This window comes from Rhinoderma darwinii, chromosome 4 (genome assembly GCF_050947455.1).
Source record: "Rhinoderma darwinii isolate aRhiDar2 chromosome 4, aRhiDar2.hap1, whole genome shotgun sequence".
Classification (NCBI taxonomy): Eukaryota; Metazoa; Chordata; class Amphibia; order Anura; family Rhinodermatidae; genus Rhinoderma; species Rhinoderma darwinii.
Window position 1 is genome coordinate 19,082,516 of NC_134690.1, and position 25,596 is coordinate 19,108,111.

At 46.2% G+C, this 25,596-nt stretch overlaps 1 long non-coding RNA gene across 1 annotated transcript in view; it reads left to right on the forward strand.

Moving 5' to 3' along the window:
- Positions 1 to 16,196, forward strand: part of LOC142759055 (uncharacterized) — a 72,546-nt gene extending 56,350 nt beyond the window's left edge. The window contains exon 5 of the long non-coding RNA XR_012883052.1: positions 15,071 to 16,196. This is a non-coding gene — a long non-coding RNA (uncharacterized LOC142759055). The remainder of the gene's footprint in view (positions 1 to 15,070) is intronic.
- Positions 16,197 to 25,596: the final 9,400 nt, after the last annotated feature.

Below are 25,596 nucleotides of genomic sequence, written 5' to 3' on the forward strand. Positions count from 1 at the left end.
GGAGTCACTGTGTACATACATTACATTACTTATCCTGTACTGATCCTAAGTTACGTCCTGTATTATACTCCAGAGCTGCACTCACTATTCTGCTGGTGGAGTCACTGTGTACATTACTTATCCTGTACTGATCCTGAGTTACATCCTGTATTATACTCCAGAGCTGCACTCACTATTCTGCTGGGTGGAGTCGCTGTGTGCATACATTACATTACTTATCCTGTACTGATCCTGAGTTACATCCTGTATTATACTCCAGAGCTGCACTCACTATTCTGCTGGTGGAGTCACTGTGTACATACATTACATTACTTATCCTGTACTGATCCTGAGTTACATCCTATATTATACTCCGGAGCTGCACTCACTATTCTGCTGGTGGAGTCACTGTGTACATACATTACATTACTTATCCTGTACTGATCCTGAGTTACATCCTGTATTATACTCCAGAGCTGCACTCACTATTCTGCTGGTGGAGTCACTGTGTACATACATTACATTACTTATCCTGTACTGATCCTGAGTTACATCCTATATTATACTCCGGAGCTGCACTCACTATTCTGCTGGTGGAGTCACTGTGTACATACATTACATTACTTATCCTGTACTGATCCTGAGTTACATCCTGTATTATACTCCAGAGCTGCACTCACTATTCTGCTGGTGGAGTCACTGTGTACATACATTACATTACTTATCCTGTACTGATCCTGAGTTACATCCTGTATTATACTCCAGAGCTGCACTCACTATTCTGCTGGTGGAGTCACTGTGTACATACATTACATTACTTATCCTGTACTGATCCTGAGTTACATCCTGTATCTCTTTATTTTATATAAATTTACAAAACATAAACTGAAAAACAAATACATAACTAATTCCATATAACCAAAAAGTCACAACCCAATTCTTATAAACAAATTTTCTTATATACATCTCTGTATATGAGAAGAGAAAACTATACCAGACCCGGCCACATACACCCCACTCTTATATACTTACATCTACACTTCGTCCGAAACTAAACAATAACTAGAATATATACAAACATCATATAAACGTAATAAAAAGTACTAACAGAAAATCCCCCGACCCGCGTCAACCAAGGGCCTAAAGAAACAACATAATAATGATGATAATAATCAAACAACATAATAATAGCAAATAAAATAATAATAAACAATCCAATCCAAACTATAATAATACTAATCCACACCTTTTTTTTTTTCTTTCCTATATAATAATAATACAAATCCCAATTATTTTTTTTTGTTTTGTTTTTTTGTATTTTTTTAAAATCACACTATACACATCCTGACTTTCCCTAACCTTACCCTTCTTACCTAATCTCCACCACCTCAGCCAGCATCTCGCCTCATGTCCTCTCACGTCCGCATAGTCCAGATGCTGGCCCCCACCACCACACCCAACACTCCAGCCCAGCCCCCCGCCCCATGTCCTCCCATGTCCGCATAGTCCGGGGCTGGGTCAGGCACACCCCCCAAATCCCCGACCTATCTATTAACCCCCTTAAGTCTATCCCTATTCTAACAACATTTTTACAATATAATACAATACACATCACCAACTTGTCCAAGTACCAAACCATATACAAAATACACCATACCCGAAAGCACCAAGTTCGGTCGCTTGTAAACCTTTTTCCTGCCATTTCAATCCTAAACAAAACAAAAATCTTCCTGTGCTTACCTAGCCCATCACCAGATAGAGAGTAGGGAAAGCCCCCCCCAGCTCCCCCCCAGAGGCCAAGGTACCACGTCCACCGCTGCACCCTCCCTATCGCTTGCCCTATCTCCTTACCCTATTACTAGCCCTTTTCTTGACCCTATTGAAAGCTGACCCTATGCTGACCCTCACCTTTCCCTTTTTCCGAGCCCTATCGCTATATTTTTTATTGGTGCCTCAGCGGAACGCAGACCCCCACCTCCAGTTGAGCATCGGTGACGACCCCCCCTCCCTCATGAAAGCAGACACATTAAGGCACCCAAAAGGAAAAGCCCCTCCAAAGACGAGAGGCTTTGGATGCTCCCAATCTGCCGACCTCCAAAGAATGCACCTTCACCAGGTCACCCATGATATTGCTAACAACCTCATCCACTAGGAGGATTTTCTTCTGGGTAGAAACTAGACATCGTGCATTCCACTATACTGACTAGAAACAAGGTGCAATGGTCCCTACCACCGAGGTCTCCGAACACTCCATAGGCCCACCCAGCATCGGAGAGGCTGGTTAGGCCTGGCCAACCAATGGAGGCTCCCACCCTTTTGTATACCTCTGTATTGAAAGGGCAATGAAGCAGGAAATGCTCCATGCTTTCCAGCACTCCGCCGCACTCCTCCCGGGGGCAATCCCGATCATCAGAGCTTCTGCACTTTAGATTGCCCCTCACATACAGTCTCCCATGGAAGCAACGCCAAGCCAGATCCCAAAACTTCTGGGGAATCCTCGCTGAATTTAAAAGTTTTAATCCCACCCCGAGGTCACTACTTGGGCAGTCTTTGAGCGCCAGGGGCTTCTGGAAGTGGGTCATCAGGACCCTCCTGTCAAGAAATTTTCTCGACATGGTCCTGATCTCCCACACCTCCAGACCCCACCGGCGAACAATCTTCAGCGCCAGGGTGGCATAAGCCGGGAGATGTCCGTGAGGTGTACGCAGGTCTTTCACTTGCCCTCCTCTCTCCCATTCCTGGAAGAAAGGCCGAAACCACCCCCTGCAGGAGGATATCCACCAAGGAGCCCTCTCTTGCCAGAGGTTTGCCAGGTTGATCTTAACAAAGGTGTTCACTAGGAACACCACCGGGTTAACCATACCTAACCCGCCTAGTGTCCTTGGTAGGTAAGTAACCTCCCTCTTGATTAGGTTGAGCCTGTTCCCCCATAACAGCTGGAAGAACAGGCTATAGACCCGGGTCCAGAGAGGTTCTGGCAAGATGCACACACTGCCCAGGTAAAGCAACATGGGCACCAGGTAGGCCTTGGCCAAGTGAACCCTTTCCCTCAGGGTTAAGGACCAACCCTTCCATTGGTCGACCTTCTGGGCAACTAGATTCAGCCTATCCTCCCAGTTCTTCTTGGGGTAATCACCCGGGCCAAATTCGACTCCTAAGATCTTAGCAGACCCCTGAGGCTCTGGAAGGGTGTCCGGGAGATCAAAACCAGGATCTCCTCCTCCCAGCCAGAGACTCTTGCACTTATCCCGGTTGATCTTGGACCCAGATGCCAATGAGTAACGCTCCACTTCCGACATCACCCACTCTGCCTCTCCTCTCGAGGAGACAAAAATGGAGACGTCGTCTGCGTACGCAACCACCCTCTGAGTGGCCTCCGGCCCCTCCAGGCCGGCCCCGACTCCCGCCAATGGCCCACGATCGATCCTTTTAAGAAAAGGATCAATTGCGAACGCATATAGCAAAGGGCTCAAGGGACAACCCTGGCGGACACCAGACCCAACCTCAAAGGGGGTTCCAACCCAACCGTTCACCAGCGCAAAAGTCTCAGCCCCAGTGTATAAGGTCTGTAGCCAATTGACAAACCCCCCCGGTAGGCCGTACCTCAGAAGGACCGACCAGAGGTACTCGTGGTCCACCCGGTCAAAAGCCTTGGCCTGGTCCAAGGACAGGATGTGCCCCTCCCACCGACCAGAATTTCCCTGCTCCACTGCCTCTCTGACACTGAGGACAGCACTAAATGTGCTGCGGCCTGGAACAGAGCAATGCTGGACCGGCGAAAGGAGCCGGGATGCAAACTTCACCAGCCGATTAAACAGCACCTTTGCGAGAACCTTTCTGTCCGTATTGAGCAGCGCTATGGGACGCCAATTCTCAATACGGGTCGAGTCTTTACCCTTCGATAAAACGATCAAGGCCGACCTCCTCATTGACATTGGCAAAGTACCCGAGGAAAGGCACTCATTAAACACCTCAGTCAAGAGGGGAACTAGGGTTCCTTTAAAAGTCTTATAAAACTCGGATGTTAAGCCATCCGGCCCTGGCGATTTTTTGAGGGCAAGCCCATCAATCGCCAATCCCACTTCCTCTTCCTTGATCGAGTCTATCAAAACACCGAGAGAGGGGTCTACCCCTGGCTCAGGGATGGTTTCAGCCAGGAAAGCCGACATCTCGTCTCGGTTTGGATCTTGCTTCCCCAAGAGGTGCGAGTAGAAGGATCTGACGACCTCCAAGATCCCTGATTTGGATCTCTTCAGAGATCCTGTACTATCAATCAGTCCTGTCACAACCTTACGACTCACTGACATCTTACAGTTCCTGTAGGGGTCGGGCGAGCGGTACCTCCCGAAATCCCTCTCAAGAACTAAAGATGTGTGCCTATCATACTGACACCTCCTGAGCAAAGCTTTCACCATGGAGATCTCCTCCCCACTACCCCCGGTTGAGACCAGATGTTCGAGTTTCCTCCTCAGTTCCTGATATAGGCGGTACCTACTCATGGACCTGAGGCTCGAGAGCCTGCGGAAAAATCCTGCCACCCGGACTTTAAACAACTCCCACCACTCAGACTTAGTACCACTGAGATCCAACAAAGGTACCTGGCTCTGAAGAAAATCCTCAAAGGCCTGTCTTATCTCCGCTTCTTCCAAGAGAGTAGAATTCAGCCACCATATACCTCTTCCCATCTGGAGGGACTCTGCAATGTTCAAAGAGAAAATAATCATACAGTGATCGGAGAACTCCACCTCAACAACGGACACTGGTGAAGAGATGGCTTCCTCCTTCAAAAAAAACCTGTCTATCCTAGACCTATAACTACCTCTACGATAGGTGAAACCCGAGTGGCCTGGGGTATGCCTGATGTGGATATCCACCAGGCGAGCATCGCTAACTATACTTTTTAATGCTACACTATCATAGGTCAATTTTTTATCTCCGGAACCTCCTCTATCTCGGGGCCTCACGACAGTATTGAAGTCCCCTCCAAAGATAACTTGTCGACCTGAAAAATGGAAAGGCTTAATCCTCATGAAGAGACTTTTACGGTCCCATTTGCTCTGGGGTCCGTATATATTGATTAATCTTAATTCCTGTCCCCTCATGAGGACATCTAAGATCAAGCACCTCCCCATTTCTAACTCAATCATCCGTCGGCATGTTACCATTGCGGTGAAAAGGACCGCCACTCCGCTATAGGGCTCAGCCGCAAGAGACCAGTAGGAGGGCCCGCGTCGCCACTCCCTCCTAGATTTAACGACGTCTGCCAAAAGTGACAGCCTGGTCTCCTGCAAAAACAAAATGTCGGCTTCAACTCGGCCAAGAAAATCAAAGGCTGCAAATCTCGCCCTATCTGACTTAATGCTGGCAACATTAATTGATGCCAGCGTCAACGGAGTGGGTGCCGCCATCATGGATGTTTGAGTTAGACGGCTTTCTTCTTCCCACCCCCCCCCTCTATCTGATGAGGACCCCCCTTCTTTGCCTCGCTTCTTGCAAACTGAGGAGTCCATACTCACCACCCTATTCCCATCTTCATCCCCAAGTTCCGGGTCACCCTCCCCCTCTGGGGGCAACGGCCCCTGCAGTAGGGGAGGCTCAACGACTCTAGGGTGCCCTACCATGCCCTCCCTCTTAGTATGAGAGGCTGGAATGTCCACGAGAGCATGGTATCGATCAGTAGAGCGCACCAGGGGGGTACAGGATTTACCTTCCTGGGCCAGGGCGGGGCCAGATGTATTTGGCCCTTGGGTTTTGCCCGGTGTCCCTTTTGCTGTAGGCTGAGTCCTCTCTTCCTCTCCCACACTTTCATAGTGGGAGCCCTCTGCTCCCTTTGGATCCTCCTCATCTCCCCGTTCAATTCGGCCTCCCCAGGGGCATCAGCTTCAGGGGGGGCATCCAGATCCGAATCAGAGGTCGTCCCAGTTTCCTGGAGCGCCCTCCAAATCCTCTCCTTCCTTCGCTTCTCCGCCCTTCTCTGGCGAGAAGGGGGACCCTTCTTTGCATTCTTCCCTTGCCCCTGTGCCCCATCGTCCCTGCCCGCACCCTCACCCACGGAGGCCTCCCTCCTCTCATCCTCCGCAGGTTTGGAACAAGCATTGACAACAGAGCGAGGACACCGACTGAACGGGTGACCTAAGTCACCACACAGGTTGCAGCGAATACGGTCACACGATGCGGTTAGATGACCAATCCCCCCACAATGAGCACACTTCTGCACCTTGCAGCCTGCACTCAAATGTGAGGGGTCGCCACACCGGTGACACAACTTCGGCTGCCCCTGGTAGAAGACAAGGATCCGATCTCTTCCCAGGAAAGCAGACGATGGTATGTGGGACACCGTCTGTCCCAGACGCTTTAATTTAACCATGAACGTCCAGGCCCCTGACCAGATGCCAAACTCATCCATGTTCTTCCGTGGCATCTCTACTACCTCTCCGTACCTTCCCAACCAGGTCATGATATCAATACATGAGAGTGACTCGTTACGGGTAAGAACGGTCACTCTCTTGGGACCACTTTGGCGAGAAATTGCTTGTGCAGCAAAGTCTCGCCAGCCAGGCTCGTCCTTCACCAGCTCGTAGTTCCCCCAGAAGACCTCAAGGCCCCCTAGGTGAACAAAGCTGATGTCAAACTCGACCGAGCCATGAGGATGTATCAAGGCAAAGATGTCACTCGCCTTGAAGCCCATCCCCAGCAGCAGCTCCACCACCCTCTTTCTGGGAGGGCACGCATCATTGCCACGCCACCGGAGACGGACCACATTCCTCCTGGCTACAGCCTGCCCGGCTGTTGGGAGCGACCACTGATCTCCTCGTTGCTCTCGGAAGGCATTTAGACCATATCTGTCTATCCAGAAAGACAGGTCCTTCTGTACTCCCCCTATGGTTAGGGTTTGCTTTCCCTCTCTTAAAGCGTCCAAGAGACGTTGTTGCAAGTTACCGTCCCCGGACCTTGAGGATGAAGATGGGTGGGCCCGCTGTCCCCCCGCTGCGACACCAGCATAAGACCTGCCGGATGTCACAGAAAGAGGAGCGCCAGGCCCATTGCCCCTGGTTGATACCCCATCCCCACCACCCACCACAGCACTCAACACCCCATTACCAGCAGACACTCCAGCAACTTTATTTACAGACACCTGCATACCCCCAGCAGTTTCCACATCCACAGCCGCAACTTTTTTATTTAACCCACCAGGTCCCCCTGCAGTCATCCTTCTGGCCAGGCCTGGTTCTATGTTATGTATTTTTTCTGTACATTTTGCTTGATTAGACACTGCTTCAGTCTCCGCATCATCAGGCACCTTTGCAGGGACGCCACCAGATGTTATAAGCGATGTCCCCGCTGTGCCCTCCGCCTCATTAACCTCCATCTGTTCTATGCGAGGAACATTTTTGAGAAAGGGGCCACCGTCGCCCCTGACGCCAGCAGCCCCCTTCTCGCCTACACCACTTTTCAGCGATGCGGACGAAGGAGCCACTGACGTCACTGGAGCCGCCTCTGGCGCCGGACCACTCCCCCCTTCCACAGAGGAGTGGCCAACAGAGCCGGGGCCCCCTCTGTGACCGCCCTTGTCTGGAACGTCTGACGGCTTTACTGCGACACCGACAGACTTCCGGCTTTCAGACACCACATCCGGTTTCTGGTTTACCCGTTCTCCCGACCCCTGTCTCGCATCAAAGACCAGTTTCCCGGGCTCGCCATTCACCGGACACGGGGACACACCCCCTGGCGTCACCAGGCCACCAGTACCGCCCCCTTTGCAGGGGTTGGCGTCCGGCGCCATTTTGACCACCACGTGTTCTAATGCCGGACCCGTTACACTCTCCCCGCATTCCCGCTCCAGCCCCACTGCAGAGGCTTGAGCTGGGGGTCTTGCGGGACCTGCGCCCTGATCCTGACTTTCATCTGGCTCAGAGCACAGGAAGGATCTTGCTGTATACACCAGTTTAAATGAAGCTTTAGCAGATTTTTTTTCCTTTTCCTTTTTTTTCTTCTTAAATTTTTTTTTCTTTTCCTTTTCCTCCTCTGCGGGTAACTCCGCACCAAAACAAAATCCCTGGAAGGATACCGGCGACTCCACATTACGGATCTGAGTGAGTAATCCTGGAGGCCGCTCACTGTCAGTTTCAAAACACTCCTGATTATTGACAGCTGTGAGTCCACCCTCCTCCTCCTCACTGCTCCTGGGTGCCTCAGAATCTGTGCCTTCTCTGGACTTTGCATTTTCACTCTCCATTGCCTCCACCACATTTTCCTTTGCTGTGTCTTCCTCCATACATTCTATTTTTATAGGTGCTGCCATCTCGGCAAACCTCTCTTCGTTTTTTAATTTTTCTCCAAACACCCCTCCGCCTGCCACAATCTCTTCACGTCTTTCTTCCACTTCTTTTATTTCCTCCAACAAGGATTTCACAGTAAAACGGTATCGGGACCTCTTACCTCCTGAGGCTTTTGCAGCCCTTCCTCTGGCGACCGCCAAGTCCGCACGGAGCCGTTGCAGCGACTTCCTGAGGTCCCGATACTCCTCCAACCGCATAGCCATACGGGAGCTGAAGTTCTCCACCGTCTCTCCGGTCCTCAGCTGTCCCCATTCCTCCACACGACCGTCATCCAAATGTCCGGACAGTGCAGGTCCTTCTCCAGACGACAACACCTCTATCACCATGCCGGACCGCGTCTCCATACCCTTATCCAGGGTTCCAGCCACGGGGGGAGCCAGGATAGCCTTGCCCCGAGATGATCTCCTCACCCCTGCGACCGTTTGCATATTCCCAGCCAGCTGGGATGACCCTCTACCCCCCCGCTGGCATGCTTCGGGAGGTAGAGGTCTGAGGCTCCATCCTAGGATGGAACCCCCCTCAGGGTACTTTCCAAGCCCAGGCAGATGGTATGAGGCCTGGGCAGATAGGATAAGGAAAGTCCCTGGATCCAAGGCCTGCACGGAAGTCTCAGCAGCTCTCTCCACACGTCCTACTCCACCCACTCCAGAGCTGCACTCACTATTCTGCTGGTGGAGTCACTGTGTACATACATTTCATTACTTGTCTGTACTGATCCTCAGTTACATCCTGTATTATACTCCAGAGCTGCACTCACTATTCTGCTGGTGGAGTCACTGTGTACATACATTACTTATCCTGTACTGATCCTAAGTTATATCCTGTATTATACTCCAGAGCTGCACCCACTATTCTGCTGGTGGAGTCACGGTGTACATACATTTCATTACTTGTCCTATACTGATCCTGAGTTACATCATGTATTATACTCCAGAGCTGAACTCACTATTCTGCTGGTGGAGTCACTGTGTACATACATTACATTACTTATCCTGTACTGGTCCTGAGTTACATCCTGTATTATACTCCAGAGCTGCACTCACTATTCTGCAGGTGGAGTCACTGTGTACATACATTACATTACTTATCCTGTACTGATCCTGAGTTACATCCTATATTATACTCCAGAGCTGCATTCACTATTCTGCTGGTGGAGTCACTGTGTACATACATTACTTTACTTATCCTGAGTTACATCCTGTATTATACTCCAGCCGTTGCATTCAGTATTCTGCTGGTGGAGTCACTGTGTACATACATTACATTACTTATCTTGTGCTGATCCTGAGTTACATCCTGTATTATACTCCAGAGCTGCACTCACTATTCTGCTGGTAGAGTCACTGTGTACATACATTACATTACTTATCCTGTACTGATCCTGAGTTACATCCTGTATTATACTCCAGCGCTACATTCACTATTCTGCTGGTGGAGTCACTGTGTGCATACATTACATTACTTATCCTGTACTGATCCTGAGTTATATCCTGTATTATACTCCAGAGCTGCACTCACTATTCTGCTGGTGGAGTCACTGCACATACATTACATTACTTATCCTGTACTGATCCTGAGTTACATCCTGTATTATACTCCAGCGCTACATTCACTATTCTGCTGGTGGAGTCGCTGTGTGCATACATTACATTACTTATCCTGTACTGATCCTAAGTTGTGTCCGGTCTACACAATCCTTTATGAACAAAACAGTCTGGACTTCAGGATGATACATTTTACCTGCACGGATACATTATGGCAAACTATCAGGACACGAGAGAGATTTCTACTACTGATGTATTTAATTCACAGAGTTTTGCAGGCTCCAGAAATGTAAATCTGGTTCTCATTATTATAAAAAAAGATGAAAAAACAACCCAGCAAACAATGTGGGAAAGGGCTACGTGTGAACATACCCATATAATGCCCTAAAACAAAGCGCCTTATGTTCCGCCATGAATAGCATATTGGTCATCATAGGGTATAAAATACTGCAGCCGCCTGAAGACTATTTGGTCTGCTGCTGCATTGTGTGAACAGGGTTTTAAAAAAAAGTCAATAAAGCGGGACATGTAAATACCCCCTGCGGTGGGGCGGGGGATGGGGTAGATAATATTTGCTGGTATTGTCCCTGGTCTGTGCTTGTACTTTGCACTTCAAGGGCAGGTGACTCAGTAAAGACCTGACAGCACAACTTTCCGAGGATTGTGCAACCTGTTTGTCTACCCAGAAAATCGCTGACACTCATCATGTGACCCGAGAGTCAGAACAAGGAAGGCGACTCTCACTTCCTTCACGTAATACATAATCTGCGGTAATACGGTCCAGATCCTCTTAAAGCGATATTACACGTATTAGTAAAGAGACTTAATTTGCTATGCAATTAAATCCCATTTATTGTTCCCTGTTACCACCCATTTCATGCTGGAGAGGGGCAGACTATAATACATACCTCCCAACTTTTGAATTTGGAAAGAGGGACATTTTAAGCCACGCCCAGTATCCGGCATAAACACATCAAATCACGGCCAGATCCTTCTGCAGATAACGCGCGCACATTCTCACTGCGGATCTCTAGACTGTCTGGATATCACAGATATTATGGATCCGGTTATATCGTCTTTGTGTTACTTTTCCTATCTTGGGTATAACATTTGCTCATCACGGCGGCAGCAGCTGCAGGACAAACCACAAGGCTGAGAACAATGAAAGTCAAGAGGGAGACCCTGTGGTGGATGACTTTTCAATTGACAGGTAGCAGAGTTACATGATGAGGATTTTTTTTTCCAGTTGTGTAACTCTGCTACCGGTCATGGGAAAAATCATCCACCAGAGACTAGATTGCTCCACACACAGCCCCCCTGTAGATAGCTCAACACACAGCCCCCCTGTAGATAGCTCCACACACAGCCCCCCTGTAGATAGCTCCAGATACAGCCCCCCTGTAGATAGCTCCAGATACAGCCCCCCTGTACATAGCGCCAGGTACAGCCCCCCCTGTACATAGCGCCAGATACAGCCCCCCCTGTAGATAGCGCCACAGACAGCCCCCCTGTAGATAGTGCCACACACAGCCCCCCCTGTAGATAGCGCCACACACAGCCCCCCCTGTAGATAGCGCCACACACAGCCCCCCCTGTAGATAGCGCCACACACAGCTCCCCCTGTAGATAGCGCCACACACAGCCCCCCCTGTAGATAGCGCCACACACAGCCCCCCCTGTAGATAGCTCCACACACAGCCCCCCCTGTAGATAGCTCCAGACACAGCCCCCCTGTAGATAGCGCCAGACACAGCCCCCCTGTAGATAGCTCCACATTGCGGCCAGATCGGAGAGCGGTAGAGGTAGCCTACTCCGCTCTGCTTTGACGTCACTCACCGTCAGAAGAAGGCAGGAGTCTTGCAGCTGCGTTCTCACTAGTGTCGATGCCAGCCCGGGAGTGGACCAGTCCAGTCACCTGACCGGTGAGGTCAGATGACAGGTCAGGTGACAGGTCAGGTGACTGGACCACTCCCGGGCCGGCATCGATCCCAGTGAGAACACTGCCGCAAGACCTCCTGCCTTCTTCTGATCACTGCTGCAGTCAGCAGCGATCAGCTGTTTTGATGCAGCGCCCAGCGGGACGTTTTGATGACAGCCCAGGACGGCGGGACAGCGGTGAGAAACCGGGACTGTCATACCGGACGGTATGTATAATGTTCCCTGCCCCCTATGATCACTACTATATGTCACCTATCTCCAGTCCAGACATATATGGGGCTGATAAAATCCTATTATAACGCCAAGTCTTGACAAACACAGGGAAAATGCTATACTTAGGGTAGGACCACACACAGCGAGTTCAGGACGGATACACTGCATCAAGCTGCACAGCGTATCTGCCCTGAACACCGCAGGGAATGCATTGTGGTGCGGTTTTTCAGGCGGAATTTCCACTGCGGAACGCAGCGCTGAAAAAAACCAAAGACATTCATACTTACCCCCTCCCTCTCTTCTGTGCATAGTCCAGCCTCCTAAGATAACGTTGCAGGCCATGTGATCGCGGTCGGTCCGCAATTACGGTCCAATTAATTTCTATTGACCACGGACACCTTCCCGTATATTTGCGGGAAGGTGTCCGGGCTGTAGAAAGCCTCCGCAAAGGATAGCACATGTCCTCTCTTTTGATTTCTACTTTGTATGGGAGCACAGGCCGAAAATGCAAGTCGCTGTCCGCGGCCGCCAGTGGTCCATGATTAAGGGTAATGGCCGGGTGCATGAGGCCTAAGTTTGAGGAGCATCACACCAGATGTCATGCGATGCTCCCCGGAGGCCCGATGCAGTTGGACCGTTATCCCTATGATTACAGCGGCCATGCCAAAATCACCCTAATAATGCAGCAATATAGTAGCTGGAGCCTTATCACCGGATACCTGGTCATAGGAACAAAAGGGCAGACCTCCCAACTTTCAACGACTGTAAAGAGGGACAACCTGTGCGGCAAAGTTTTTCAACGTTGAGCCATGCCTCTAACCCCGCCCAATCCCTGTCCATAAATACCCAGTTCCCTTTTCTTCACCCACACAGTAATAGTGCTCTCATTTGGTTAATAAACACTAATCGTGCTCCTTTGGGCTCCACCACTATCATAGTGTCCCCACACAGTGATGATACCTCCTAAGTGCCCCCCACACAGTATCATGCGCCCATAATGCCCCCACACAGCATCATGACACAGTAGTTCCCCCAGCATTATGCCCTGTAGTGCCCCTGCACAGTGTGATACCCAATAGTGCCACTACACAGTATAATGCCCACACAGTCTCATGCCCCACACAGTACCATGACCCCATAATCCCCCCACACAGTATAATGCCCCAGCAGTGCCCCTTACAGTTTAATGCTTCTATAGTGCCCCACACAATATAATGCCCCATAGTCATCCCCCCACACATAATTATACCCCCTGTAGTGTCTCACACAGGAGCATGACCCCTGAGTGTCTCCCCACACAGTATTATTCCGCATATTGCTCCCCCCACAGTATAATGCCCCAATAGTGCCCCCCACACAGTATAATGCCCCCATAGTGCCTATCCACACACACAGTATAGAGCCCCCACACAGTATAATGTACCCATACTGCCTACAACACAGGGTAATGTCCCCATAGTGCCCCAACACAGGATTATGCCCCCATAGTGCCGCCACATAGTATCATTCCTCTATAGTGCCCCCATACCTAGTTTAATGTCTCATAGTGCCTCCTAAAAATAACAAAATAAATACTAACCCAGCCCCGTTCCCATCACGAAAGGAGATTCCTCTATTGGTTTCCTCCGGTCTGTGCTGTGTGGCTCGGTACCGGCAGGTGCGATGATGTCACTGCATTGCGACACCTGCCAAGATACTAATGGAAGGTGTCTCAGGGTAAATGGTAGAGCAGGGAGCTCACGGTTCCTTGCTCCACCATTGTATTCAACTGTATCTGCATCCTGAGGACACAGATACAGTTAAAATCAGGACAGGCCACAGGCCTCCCGGGACAGAGGGAAATTGCCTGAAATCTGGGTCTCTCCAGCTGGTTGGGTGGCCTGCAAAAAGGGTATCAAACTTGGAGCAGGAACTGATGTTGTGTTGGGGTACATTAGGGCCACTGATTTCACACTGTACATATGCAGATAGCAGCCTCTGCACTGAATACATGTGATTCCAGCGTGACCCAAGTGGAAATGCATGAAACTGGTACAGAAGTGGGTAGAGAGGGCATATTTAGCAATCTCAATTGATGTTTCTCATTCAGTCACGTTGCGCTCATTGCACAGTACTCAGTTCCTCACAGGTCAAGTGATTGTATCATTATTTTTTTTCTTGGTGTGTGTGTGTGTGTGTGTGTGTGTGTGTGTGTGTGTAGGTGTGTGGGGGGGGCGGGATTTTAGTCTTGCAGTGTATCTTTTACTTTATTTTATATATTTATATTATATTTTTTAAGGTATATGTGTGTGTGTATATGTGTATGTATATATATATATATATATATATATATATATATATATATATATATATATATATATATATATATATATATATATGTGTGTGTGTGTGTGTGTGTGTGTATATATTAGAATTTTTCCTTTTTTTGTTAGTTTTTCACTCCAACCCTCTTATGAATTTAGTGTGCACAGACCCTCAGACCCTGTATGAAGGCACATGGAGTCCCTAAGAGTCCTATTATTTGTAGGCACGCTATGTATGTGCAATATTTCTAGGGAAAAATACCTCTGAAATATATCATGCGATAAAGCATACAAGAATATATTTTCTTGTGAAATGTCACTTTTAAATAAAACATTGTGTCCCAGTCTGCTATGTAAAGTCACTGGGACACAACGGTATGTTAAATTATACAATTCTGGCTGCCGGCGGTCACCACTAGGGGGAGCTTAGGAGCTCGCTGCATACAGATTTATTATTGAGTTCAACAGAAGCTGTACACTTTGATGTGCAATGAACTCCCCCTAGTGGTGGCTTCAAGGAGCAAGAATTTTATCTTTTAACTTTGCGAATATGCAGGGGATTTGGAGCTTTGTATCAGAAAACCGAGCTCTGACCTCTAAAGATATATTAAAAGATTATTAATACTGTAGGATATGGGATTTATTTGAAAAACTGCAGTGTGTGAACCCAGAAATACACTAAATTGATACCATCTTATCTCAATTATTTTTTATCTTGTAATAACATCTGATATTATGTAATTCTTGTATCTAGACTGAAGGAAGTGAGAGCAGCGCTGGACATGGAAGCTTCTAGGTGGTTGGACTAGATGACACGGCGGTTTCGATCCTTCCTGCGCAGTCATAGTCAGATGTTCTCAGCCAAACCGCAGTCATTACCAAATATAAGGTCTATCTTATCTGCAGTTCATTACAAGCTATTGCTGCCTGTTATCAGCCTTTTATAGGCTTGGGATTGACTGTCTTGTTCATTGTTATGAGTCCAGAAAACTTCCTGCCCTATGGTCACTACTTCTTTCACAAGTTACGCCATGTTAGTCATATCAGCCCCTCCTCTTATAACACTAGTGCAATTTTCCGAGGTGTCGGATTTATGAAACTTCAGACTTAAACATATATATATATACACACAAGTACTAGGCTTGCCAACAGTCCAGGGACTGTCCCACAAACTGAACTGCGAAAAGGCGGAGTTTTTACTAATTTGCATTAAAATTTGCATTTTTGGTCTGGGGCAGGGCTTAAAATCGATCATAATTTTTGATTATGATTTTGGTAAGTATGGAAACACATATACTGTATATACATATATTCCCCCATATACACACTCATAGATGTATATGTATATTAAAAGTATTTGCCCCCTTCCTGAATTCTTCTTCTTTAGCATATTAATCACACATAGACATCCTGCCGAAACACAAAATCAGTCTTTAGAGGATCATTTCATTTATTGAAGTGAAGAAGTTGTAGGATAAAGTGATCTCCCCGATGTATGGGACTCAGTAGTAATGTTTTTGGGACTTGAGATCCATGTGCTGCGACAAAAGAGTATGAAGGCCTATACCCAGGACCCTTCTACCCAGAAGACCCCTAACTAGTGCTGGATTATCAGACATTTTTTGTTGCTTGCAGGATTAGAAAGATTTATGAACCATCTGGGGCTGGATTAATGGAATTTTACTAACAAAAAGCATCATATGAGTTCCTAATCACTTTTACTATATAGTATATATGGTACATATACACAGGGTCAAATATATGCAAATCTATAATCTTGTGTCTATAGAACCTATGCAGAGCTATGTGTCTCCATGGTTACAGACTACGAACAAAGCCTATGTAGTCTGATTGTGCAGACGTACTCCCTTCCATCTATCCACGTCTAATTGCAAACCTACTATATATATATATATATATATATATATATATATATATATATATATATATATATATTTATATATACATATATTAGAAAGTAGTATATCATAAATTGAAGGAGTACAGCTGCAGCATCAGACTACAAAGGGGGTAGGGCTGTAGTCTGTTACCATGGAAATGTTTAGGTGTGCATAGGAGCTTTATACACTAAACTTTATAACTTAATTACCTGTTTTTTCCTTCAGTATAATATCAATTTCCTGTTTGTACCTGGAAACCATCAACAAGCTGCTGTTGGTAGGTCTGTTATCCTTATTATGCATCTCAGTTTAGTACTTTGCTCGTTGTAAATAGGCTATCATTTGTTATTTAGCCTATTTGGATATTCAGGAGCTAAATAACTGGATTTCCCTCCTGAGTTTTATTCACACAAGTCATTATATGATCCGCCAGCAGCCGCTTTCCTGCTTGTTGATGGTTTCCACATAGCAACAGGTTTTTGTCTACACTGCAGAGAGCAAGAACTAAAAAAACAGCAAAAAAAAGTTAAGAAGATCTTTTATGCAGATGGTTATTTTACATTTGCTGACTACAGAGTCCTCAGCTCACCATCATAACGTGGGCAAAGCGTTTCCTGCTTGGACCTCACAAGGGGAAGTGTCTAAAGAACATCTGCAAACTGAGTCATTATAAATACCATGATCAGCAGTTTACTGAAAAGGGGATGAGGCCATATTACATTTATAGAAAAGTTAATGAAGAATATTTTATTTATTATTAGATTATTATTTTTACTATTATTTTTAGCATTATTAGAACTATTAACAGTATTATTATTAGTATTATTTGTTTTATTATTACTATTATAATTATTAATATATTTTATTATTATTATTAGTAGTATTTGTTTAATTATTAATATTTTTCATTATTAATATTTTTTACTAATTTTATGTTATTATTAGTAGTATTAGTATTTATTTTATTATTAATATTTATCATTATGACTATTTTATTATTATTATTATAGTTATTATTTTTATTATTTATAATATTTGTTGTTATTATTATTTATATTTGTTGCTGTTTTTGTTATCATTTTTATATATAATAATATTTTTTATTATTGTGTTCATTAAATATAAAATGTATTAGAAAAAGGAAAAAAATAAATATCAATCCTATTCCAGTGAGTGATTTTTAAGAACTCTCAGCATGTGCAGTGATGGGAAAATATACCCCCCCCCCCCTCCCCAAGATGTCTCCTTCATGATCATTGCATAATTGTCACATTGACTGTAGTCTTACAAAGTGTAATATTAGACAACCAGACGTTGCGATATCACACATCACTATGTCCTATATTAGGGTTCTATAATATTAGGAAATGCCAGAATAATTGTCTATGAACATTCCCAAGGCTGCATTCACACGAACATGACAGATTTGCGCACGTAAAAAACATGCGTTAAATCTGTCCGTGTGCGTTGCGTTTCGCATCAGTGGGCTTTGCGTGTGGCATGTGTTTTTCACGCACCCGCAAGCACTTCTTTTTTTTTTCTTCAATTTAATTAATGCGTGAAACACGGATGTGCATCCGTGTGCTGTCCGTGGTTTTCACGCACCCATTGACTTCAATGGGCGACTAGGAGCGTGAAATACACCAATATAAAACATGCAGTGAGTTTCACGCTACAGACTCTCGCTGCGTGAAGGACCCCCTTGAAATCAATGGGTCCGTGTGCCGTGCGTTGTTTCAATGCTCAGCACACGGACGAGATTCACACTGGTCTGAATGAGCCCTTAGGCCACGGCAGGATTTGGGTCAGTATTTTGCTAAAGTATTTGTAAGCTAAAACCAGGGGAGGAACCTTCACAGGGGAAAAGTATAATGAAAATATTTGCATTTCTTTTAAATTTGCAAGTGTGAATGTGACGGTTCACTGAAGTGACAACTGAGTAAAATATACCTTTTAATAGTAACTCGTTTTAAAAACAGGGGTAACACACCACTGTGAAGTGAGCCCCACCGTGAAAATTAAAAAACGTATTAAACAAGAAACACTGAGTCATTATGATAAATATATCTCAGTGTTTATAACAATGTTTCACTGGAACCAGCATTTGTCCTGGGCACAACAGTAGTACAATCCCCAAAATGCACCAGTGTCCGTAAACAAACACCGGATCTCCTAGCGCTGGGTGTAACACAATGCTACTGTCCCCTATGCAGACATTCCATGTACAATAAACGACCCTACGCGTTTCAGATACTCATCCTCAGGGGTCCGTATCTTGGTCACTCTGGCCTCATCACCAGCGATAATAGTATTCAACAGCAGGTATTCTGCTGTGCGTCACGGGAAGATGCTCGTATCGATGTCAACGGCATACTTCATTGCAGGCGCTGGGTTACTATAAGCACCATAACTCCACCCCTCGTATTTGGCGGCGCTACATGAACTGACCAATCACAGCACCCTCTCGATTCGTGACACCTGCCCATGTGACCCCCCGCCGTCAGCTGACAGCCAGGGGTCATCATCGAGCGCATCAAGCCGACCGCGCAGGCGCAGTAGAAGCCAAGGACGTGTCGCCCGGACTGCCAAGCAAGAGGAAGGTAAGCGCAAAACGATAATTTGTTTGTAAGTATATCTTGCGGGACAGTTACCCACCGCAAGTGGACTACCTCAAAAAAGCAACTCTCTAGTTTATAAACACATATTAGGTGGACAAGATTAAGGAATACCTCCCATTTAAAATTTCTGACAAAAGATCTCTTTATATGTTGGCTGGCCAATATGGCCATATCAAACATAGTACACTATGCAGGATAAAATGTGAATGTGACCTAAGGCCGTTTTCACATGGGTGCAAAAGAGCACTCGCATTACTCCCGCGTGACTGCCAGCTTCTCTTTATGGGAGACTCCACGTTGTCAAGGGAAAACGTTTTTGAGGAGCCAAAAAGTCCATGCCGTCATCTTTATGTTGGCTATCAGCCAGAACGGTGTAATGCTTAGTTTCTCCTGTGGTGGCACTGCAGGGAATTAAACACTTGCTGCCAGTCTACCCTACAGATCACAGCTGATCGCTGGAGATCCAAGCAGCAGTAAGGGATTTATTACTAAAAGAGGAGATTCCCTTTAAGAACAAGAGGTATGTTTTGCTTTTTCCCTCAACATTTCGACCGTCATAATATATATTTTTTCATGCGAGCCCGTTTTTTGTCACAAGAGATTTAGTATTTGTGGGCATATAATTTAGCTGTTTATTTATATTATGGGAGAAATACAGGAAAAAATATTTTGGTTTCACTGTTTACTGATGCCCATAATTAAAGGGGTTTTCCGGAAGTAAAAAATTACATTCATTTAAATTAAACAATGAAAAATATACAACTTTAAAATGTACTTACGTTTCATCAGATGGTTGTAGCGTCGTATATCCTCTTCCGTCACCGCCTCCTTAGTAAAGCAAAATCTGCACTTCCTGTGCAGACCCGTCCATTTGGTCTGCTACCTTACTTCCGGTTTCCGGCTTTCACACTGTACGGTTACGTCACAAATTACGTAACCGTACCACGTGCTTCTTTATCTGATTAGAGCATGCGTGGTTAACACACTCCACCGCGCATGCTCTGTGAAATTAGCAATGGAATATGAAGTTGCGGGAATAACGGCCGTTTCGGCCGTCCTCCCGACACATACAGGAGCTGTGACGCTGCTGTCTCGTACAGCAGCTGCCGCAGCTCCTACAGCGGGGACCGATCGATGTGTCCCCGCTGTTTAACCCCTTAAAAGCCGCGTTCGATAGAGATCGCGGCTTTTTAGGGGTTAAGTTACCATCGCCGGCCTGCTACACGATAGCGGCCGGCGATGGTGACTATGGCAACCGGACACCAAACAATGGCGTCCGGCTATGCCATAGACGGAAGCCTAGTGGGTCCTGACAACGTCAGGACCCACTATGCTTGCTGTCAGTGAGTAGCTGACAGTTCTAATACACTGCACTACGCATGTAGTGCAGTGTATTAGAATAGCGATCAGGGCCTCCTGCCCTCAAGTCCCCTAGTGGGACAAAGTAATAAAGTAAAAAAAAGGTGTAAAAATAAGAAAATAAAAGTTTTAAAAGTGAAAAAATCCCCCTTTTTCCCTTATCAGTCATTTATTATTAATAAAAATATATAAATAAATAAAATATACATAATTGGTATCGCCGCGTCCGTAACGGCCTGAACTACAAAATTGTTTCATTATTTATCCCGCGCGGTGAACGCCGTAAAATAAAATAATAATAAACCGTACCACAATCACAATTGTTTGGTCACTTCACCTCCCAAAAAATTTATTAAAAAGAGATCAAAAAGTCGCATGTACCTAAAAATGGTCCTGATCGATACTACAGTTCGTTACGCAAAAAATAAGTCCTCGCACGGCTTTATTGATGGAAAAATAAAAACGTTCTGGCGCTTAGAATAAGGTAACACCAAAAGTGAATGATTGTTTACAAAACGTATTTTATTGTGCAAACGCCATAAGACATAAAAAAAACCTATAAACATCTGGTATCGCCGTAAGGCCGAGTTTACACGAGCGTGTGCATTTTGTGCAAGCAAAAAACGCGGCATTTTGCGTGCGCAAAAGGCAATTAACAGCTCCGTGTGTCAGCCCTTTATGATGCGCGGCTGCCTGGTTTTCGCGCAGCCACCATCATTATGACACTCCGTTTGGATGTTTGTAAACAGAAAAGAACGTGGTGCTTTTCTGTTTTCATTCATCCTTTACAGTGCTGTTGCGCGAATCACGCTTGTCCCACGGAAGTGCTTCTGTGCGACATGCGTGGTTTTCACCCACCCATTGACTTCAATGGGTGCGTGATGCGCGAACAGCGCACAAATATAGGACGTCGTGCGTTTCACGGAGCGGACTCACGCTGCGTGAAAATCACGCACCTGGCTGCACGGCCCCATAGACTAACATAGGTCCCTGCGACGCGCGTTGCACGGATGTATAACACGCTCGTGTAAATGAGCCCTAATCGTATCGCCCCGCAGAATAAAGTGAATGTGTCATTTATAGCGCACGGTGACGCTGTAACAAAAAAAATAATAGAATAAAAACACAATAGTAGAATTGCGTTTTTTTAGTCACCACGCCACCTAAAAATAGAATAAAAACTGATCAAAAAGCCGCATGCACCCCAAGAAAACTACAATGGATTCCTCAAGGGGTCTAGTTTCCAAAATGGGGTCACCTTTTGGGGGTTTCCACTGTTTTGGTACCACAAGACCTCTTCAAACCGTTTAACCCCTTAATGACCAGGCCATTTTGAGCGTTAATGACCAAGGATTATTTTTTGCTTTTTCATGGTCGCATTCCAAGAGTCGTAACTTTTTTTTTATTCTGTCGACATAGCCGTATAAGGGCTTGTTTTTTGCGGGACGAGTTGTATTTTGTAATTGCACCATTTTTAGATGCTTATAATATATTGATTAACTTTTATTAACTTTATTTTCGGAGAGTATTGAAAATAAGCAGCTATTCCAGCATTGATTTTCACGTTATAAATTTACGCCGTTTACTATGCAGCGTAAATAACATGTTCACTTTATTCTATGGGTCGGCACGATTACGGGGATACCAAATATGTAAGGGTTTTATATGTTTTCCTACGTTTGCACAATAAAAAGCCTTTTAGAAAAAAATTACTTGTTTTTGCGTCGCCGCGTTCCAAGAGGCGTAACGTTTTTATTTTTCCGTCGATGTGGTCATATGTGGGCTTGATTTTTGCGGGACAATGTGTAGTTTTCATTAGTACTATTTTGGGGTACATAGGACTTATAAATTAATTTTTATTTAATTTTTTATGGGGGGAATGGGAGAAAAGAGCGAATTTTGCCGTTGTTTTTTTGCGTTTGTTTTTGGACGCCGTTCATTCGGCGGTTTAATTAATGTGTTAATTTTATTGGTCAAGTTGTTACGATCGTGGGGATACCATATATGTGTATGTGTGATTTGTTTTGACACTTACTAAATAAAACCACTTTTTGGGCAAAAAAAGTAGTTTTATTTGATTTTCACTGTAATTTTTTTTTTTTTTTCACCAACTTTATTTAACGGATTGAGGCCTCATGCACACGACCGTAAAAACTCCCGTTATTACGGGTCGTAATTACGACCCATAACAACGGGCTCATAGACTTCTATTGGCCACAGGTACCTTCCCGTTTTCTTACGGGAAGGTGCCCGTGCCGTTAAAAAAGATAGAACATGTCCTATTTCAGGCCGTAATAACGGCTCGGGCAGCCCATAGAAGTCTATGGAGCTCCCGTAATGACGGGTAGCTACATGTGTGCACCCGTCATTACGGCAGCGTTGCTAAGCGACGTCAGTAAATAGTCACTGTCCAGGGAGCTGAAAGAGTTAACTGATCGGCAGTAACTCTTTCAGCACCCTGGACAGTGACTACCGATCAGAATAAAGAGCAACCTGTAAAAAATAAAAATAAAAGACGTTCATACTTACCGAGAACTTCCTGCTTCCTCCAGTCCGGTCTCCCGGCCGTTGCCTTGGTGACGCGTCCCTCTCGACATCCGGCCCGACGTCCTGGCCGTCCCTGGATGACGTTTCAGCCCATGTGACCGCTGCAGCCAATCACAGGTCAGTCACAGGCTGCAGCGGTCACATGGACTGCCGCGTCATCCAGGGATGTCGGGCTGGATGTGAAGAGAGGGACGCGTCACCAAGACAACGGCCGGGTAAGTATGAATTTCTTTAACTTTTATTACAGAAAGGGCTGTCCCTTCTCTCTATCCTGCACTGATAGAGAGAAGGGGCTGCCGATTAGTGCAGTGCTATTTTGCCGCCAAAAACGTGCCCGTAAATACTGGTGCAAAACGGGTCGAATACGTGTGACACCGGACCCGTATTTACGCCAGTATTTACGAGTGGGAAAAAATACGGTCGTGTGCATGAGGCCTGACATTTTTTTTTTTAGTCCCACCAGGGGACTTCACTATGCGATGTGCTGATCGCATATATAATGCTTTGGTATACTTAGTATATCAAAGCATTATTGCCTGTCAGTGTAAGGGCAGATTCAGACGAACGTTGCGTTTTTGCGCGCGCAAAAACCACTTGACAGCTGCGTGTGTCATCCGTGTATGATGCGCGGCTGCGTGATTTTCGCGCAGCCGCCATCATAGAGATGAGGCTAGTCGACGCCCGTCACTGTCCAAGGTGCTGAAAGAGCTAACTGATCGGCAGTAACTCTTTCAGCACCCTCGACAGTGAATGCCGAACACAACATCGAGAAACCTGTTAAAAAAAAAGAAAAAGTTTGTACTTACCGAGAACTTCCCTCCCGGCCGTTGCCTTGGTGACGCGTCCTTGGTGACGCGCCTCTCTTGACATCGGGCCCCACCTCCCTGGATGACGCGGCAGTCCATGTGACCGCTGCAGCCTGTGATTGGCTGCAGCCTGTGCTTGGCCTGTGATTGGCTGGAGCTGTCACTTGGACTGAATTGTCATCCCGGGAGGTCAGACTGGAGGAAGAAGCCGGGAGTTATCGGTAAGTCAGAACTTCGTTTTTTTTTTACAGGTTCATGTATATTGGGATCGGAAGTCGCTGTCCATGGTGCTGAAACAGTTTAACTCTTTCAGCACCCTGGACAGTGACTATCTCCTGACATCGCGTACCGGAATTTTTTTTGCCGGGTTCGGCCAAAACGAGTTCGGCCGAACCCGGTGAAGTTCGGTTCGGTTGTCCGGGTTCGCTCATCTCAAAGACACTTCGTTTGGATGTTTGGAAACAGAAAAGCACGTGGTGCTTTTCTGTTTACATTCATCCTTTTGACAGCTGGTGCGCTGTTTCAGTCGGTTCGCACGGAAGTGCTTCCGTGCGACCTGCATGGTTTTCACGCACCCATTGACTTCAATGGGTGCGTGATGCGCGAAATACGCGGAGATATTGAGCATGTCGCGCTTTTTGCGCAGCTGACAAACGCTGCGCAAAAAGCATGGACTGTCTGTACTGCCCCATAGACTTGTATTGGTCTGTGCGTGGCGCGTGAAAACCACGCGGCCCGCACGGACCCAATACACGCTCGTGTGAATCCCCCCTAAAACTGACAGGCAATCTGTTAGGTCATGCCTCCGGCATCGCCTAACAGGCAGATGCTGAAGACAGACCTGGGGGTCTTTGTTAGACCCCCGCTGCCATGGAAACCCGACGGCGACCCGCGATTTCTTTGCGGGGGCGCCGATGGGGTGACAGAAGGAGCTCCCTCCCTCTGTCAAACACATTAGATGCCGCTGTCACTATTGACAGCGGCATTTAATGGGTTAAACTGCCGGAATCGGAGCGCGCTTCAATTCCGTCAGTTGCAGCAGGAGCTAGGCTGTGTATAACAGCCATGCTCCTGACGCTGATCGCGTGGGTACAGTGACAGTACCCGCACGATTACAGGACGGATATATCCGTCCTCCTGCGCGAACTAGCTGCTGCTGAGGACGGATATATCCGCCCTTCGGCGTTAAGAGGTTAAAAACGCAGATATCCAGTGATTTCAGCTTGTGCTATCAGTAATAGAATGAGAGCACCAAAATGAAGACTGAGATTGCAGAAGTTAGTAGAGCTGGGTGTAGTAGGCGGAGCAAGTGCACTGCTGCATGCACATTGCATGCTGGGACTAGAGCAGTGCATGCAGGGAGGAGAAACACAGGAAGAGAAGAGGAATGAACTTACTGAGCAAAACAAACCTCTCAAGGTAAACAATAGGGAGTAATGTTACTAAAACCATTTATTATCAAGAAAAAGATAGTCAGAGTGCACTAATATATTAATAGAGGAACATTGCATTGATTTAAAAAAAAAAAAAAAAAAGGATTGGAAAACCCCTTTAAGCTGTTAAATGTATTGCTTGGGTTATTATTGTTATACCACATATGTGTATAATATTTTTATCATGCAAATTGTTTTTTTTAATAAAACATTTTATTAAAAAAAATGTAATCTTTATATTTTATTGCAACGCGGTTCTGGTATTCTGGAATTCCCAGGTCGCTAATCTGTACATGAAAAATACATTGATTGCATTCTGGGAGTTAAGGTGTACAGGATTAGAAAAACATGGCTGCTTTCTTCCAAAAATAGTGCCACACCTGACCGCAGGTCAAGTTTGGTATTGCAGCTCAGCTTCCTAGAATTGAATGGGACTGAGTTGCAATACAACACACAACCTGTTTACAGGTGTGGCACTGTTTTTAGTTGAAAGCAGCCATGTTTTTCTAATCCTGTATAACCCTTTAAGTATAGGAAGTTCAGAATTGCAGTCCCATCTGGGCCCTGGAGTCTGTGGGCGCCCAAAAGGTCCCTCTACCCTAAATGAGCAGACCAA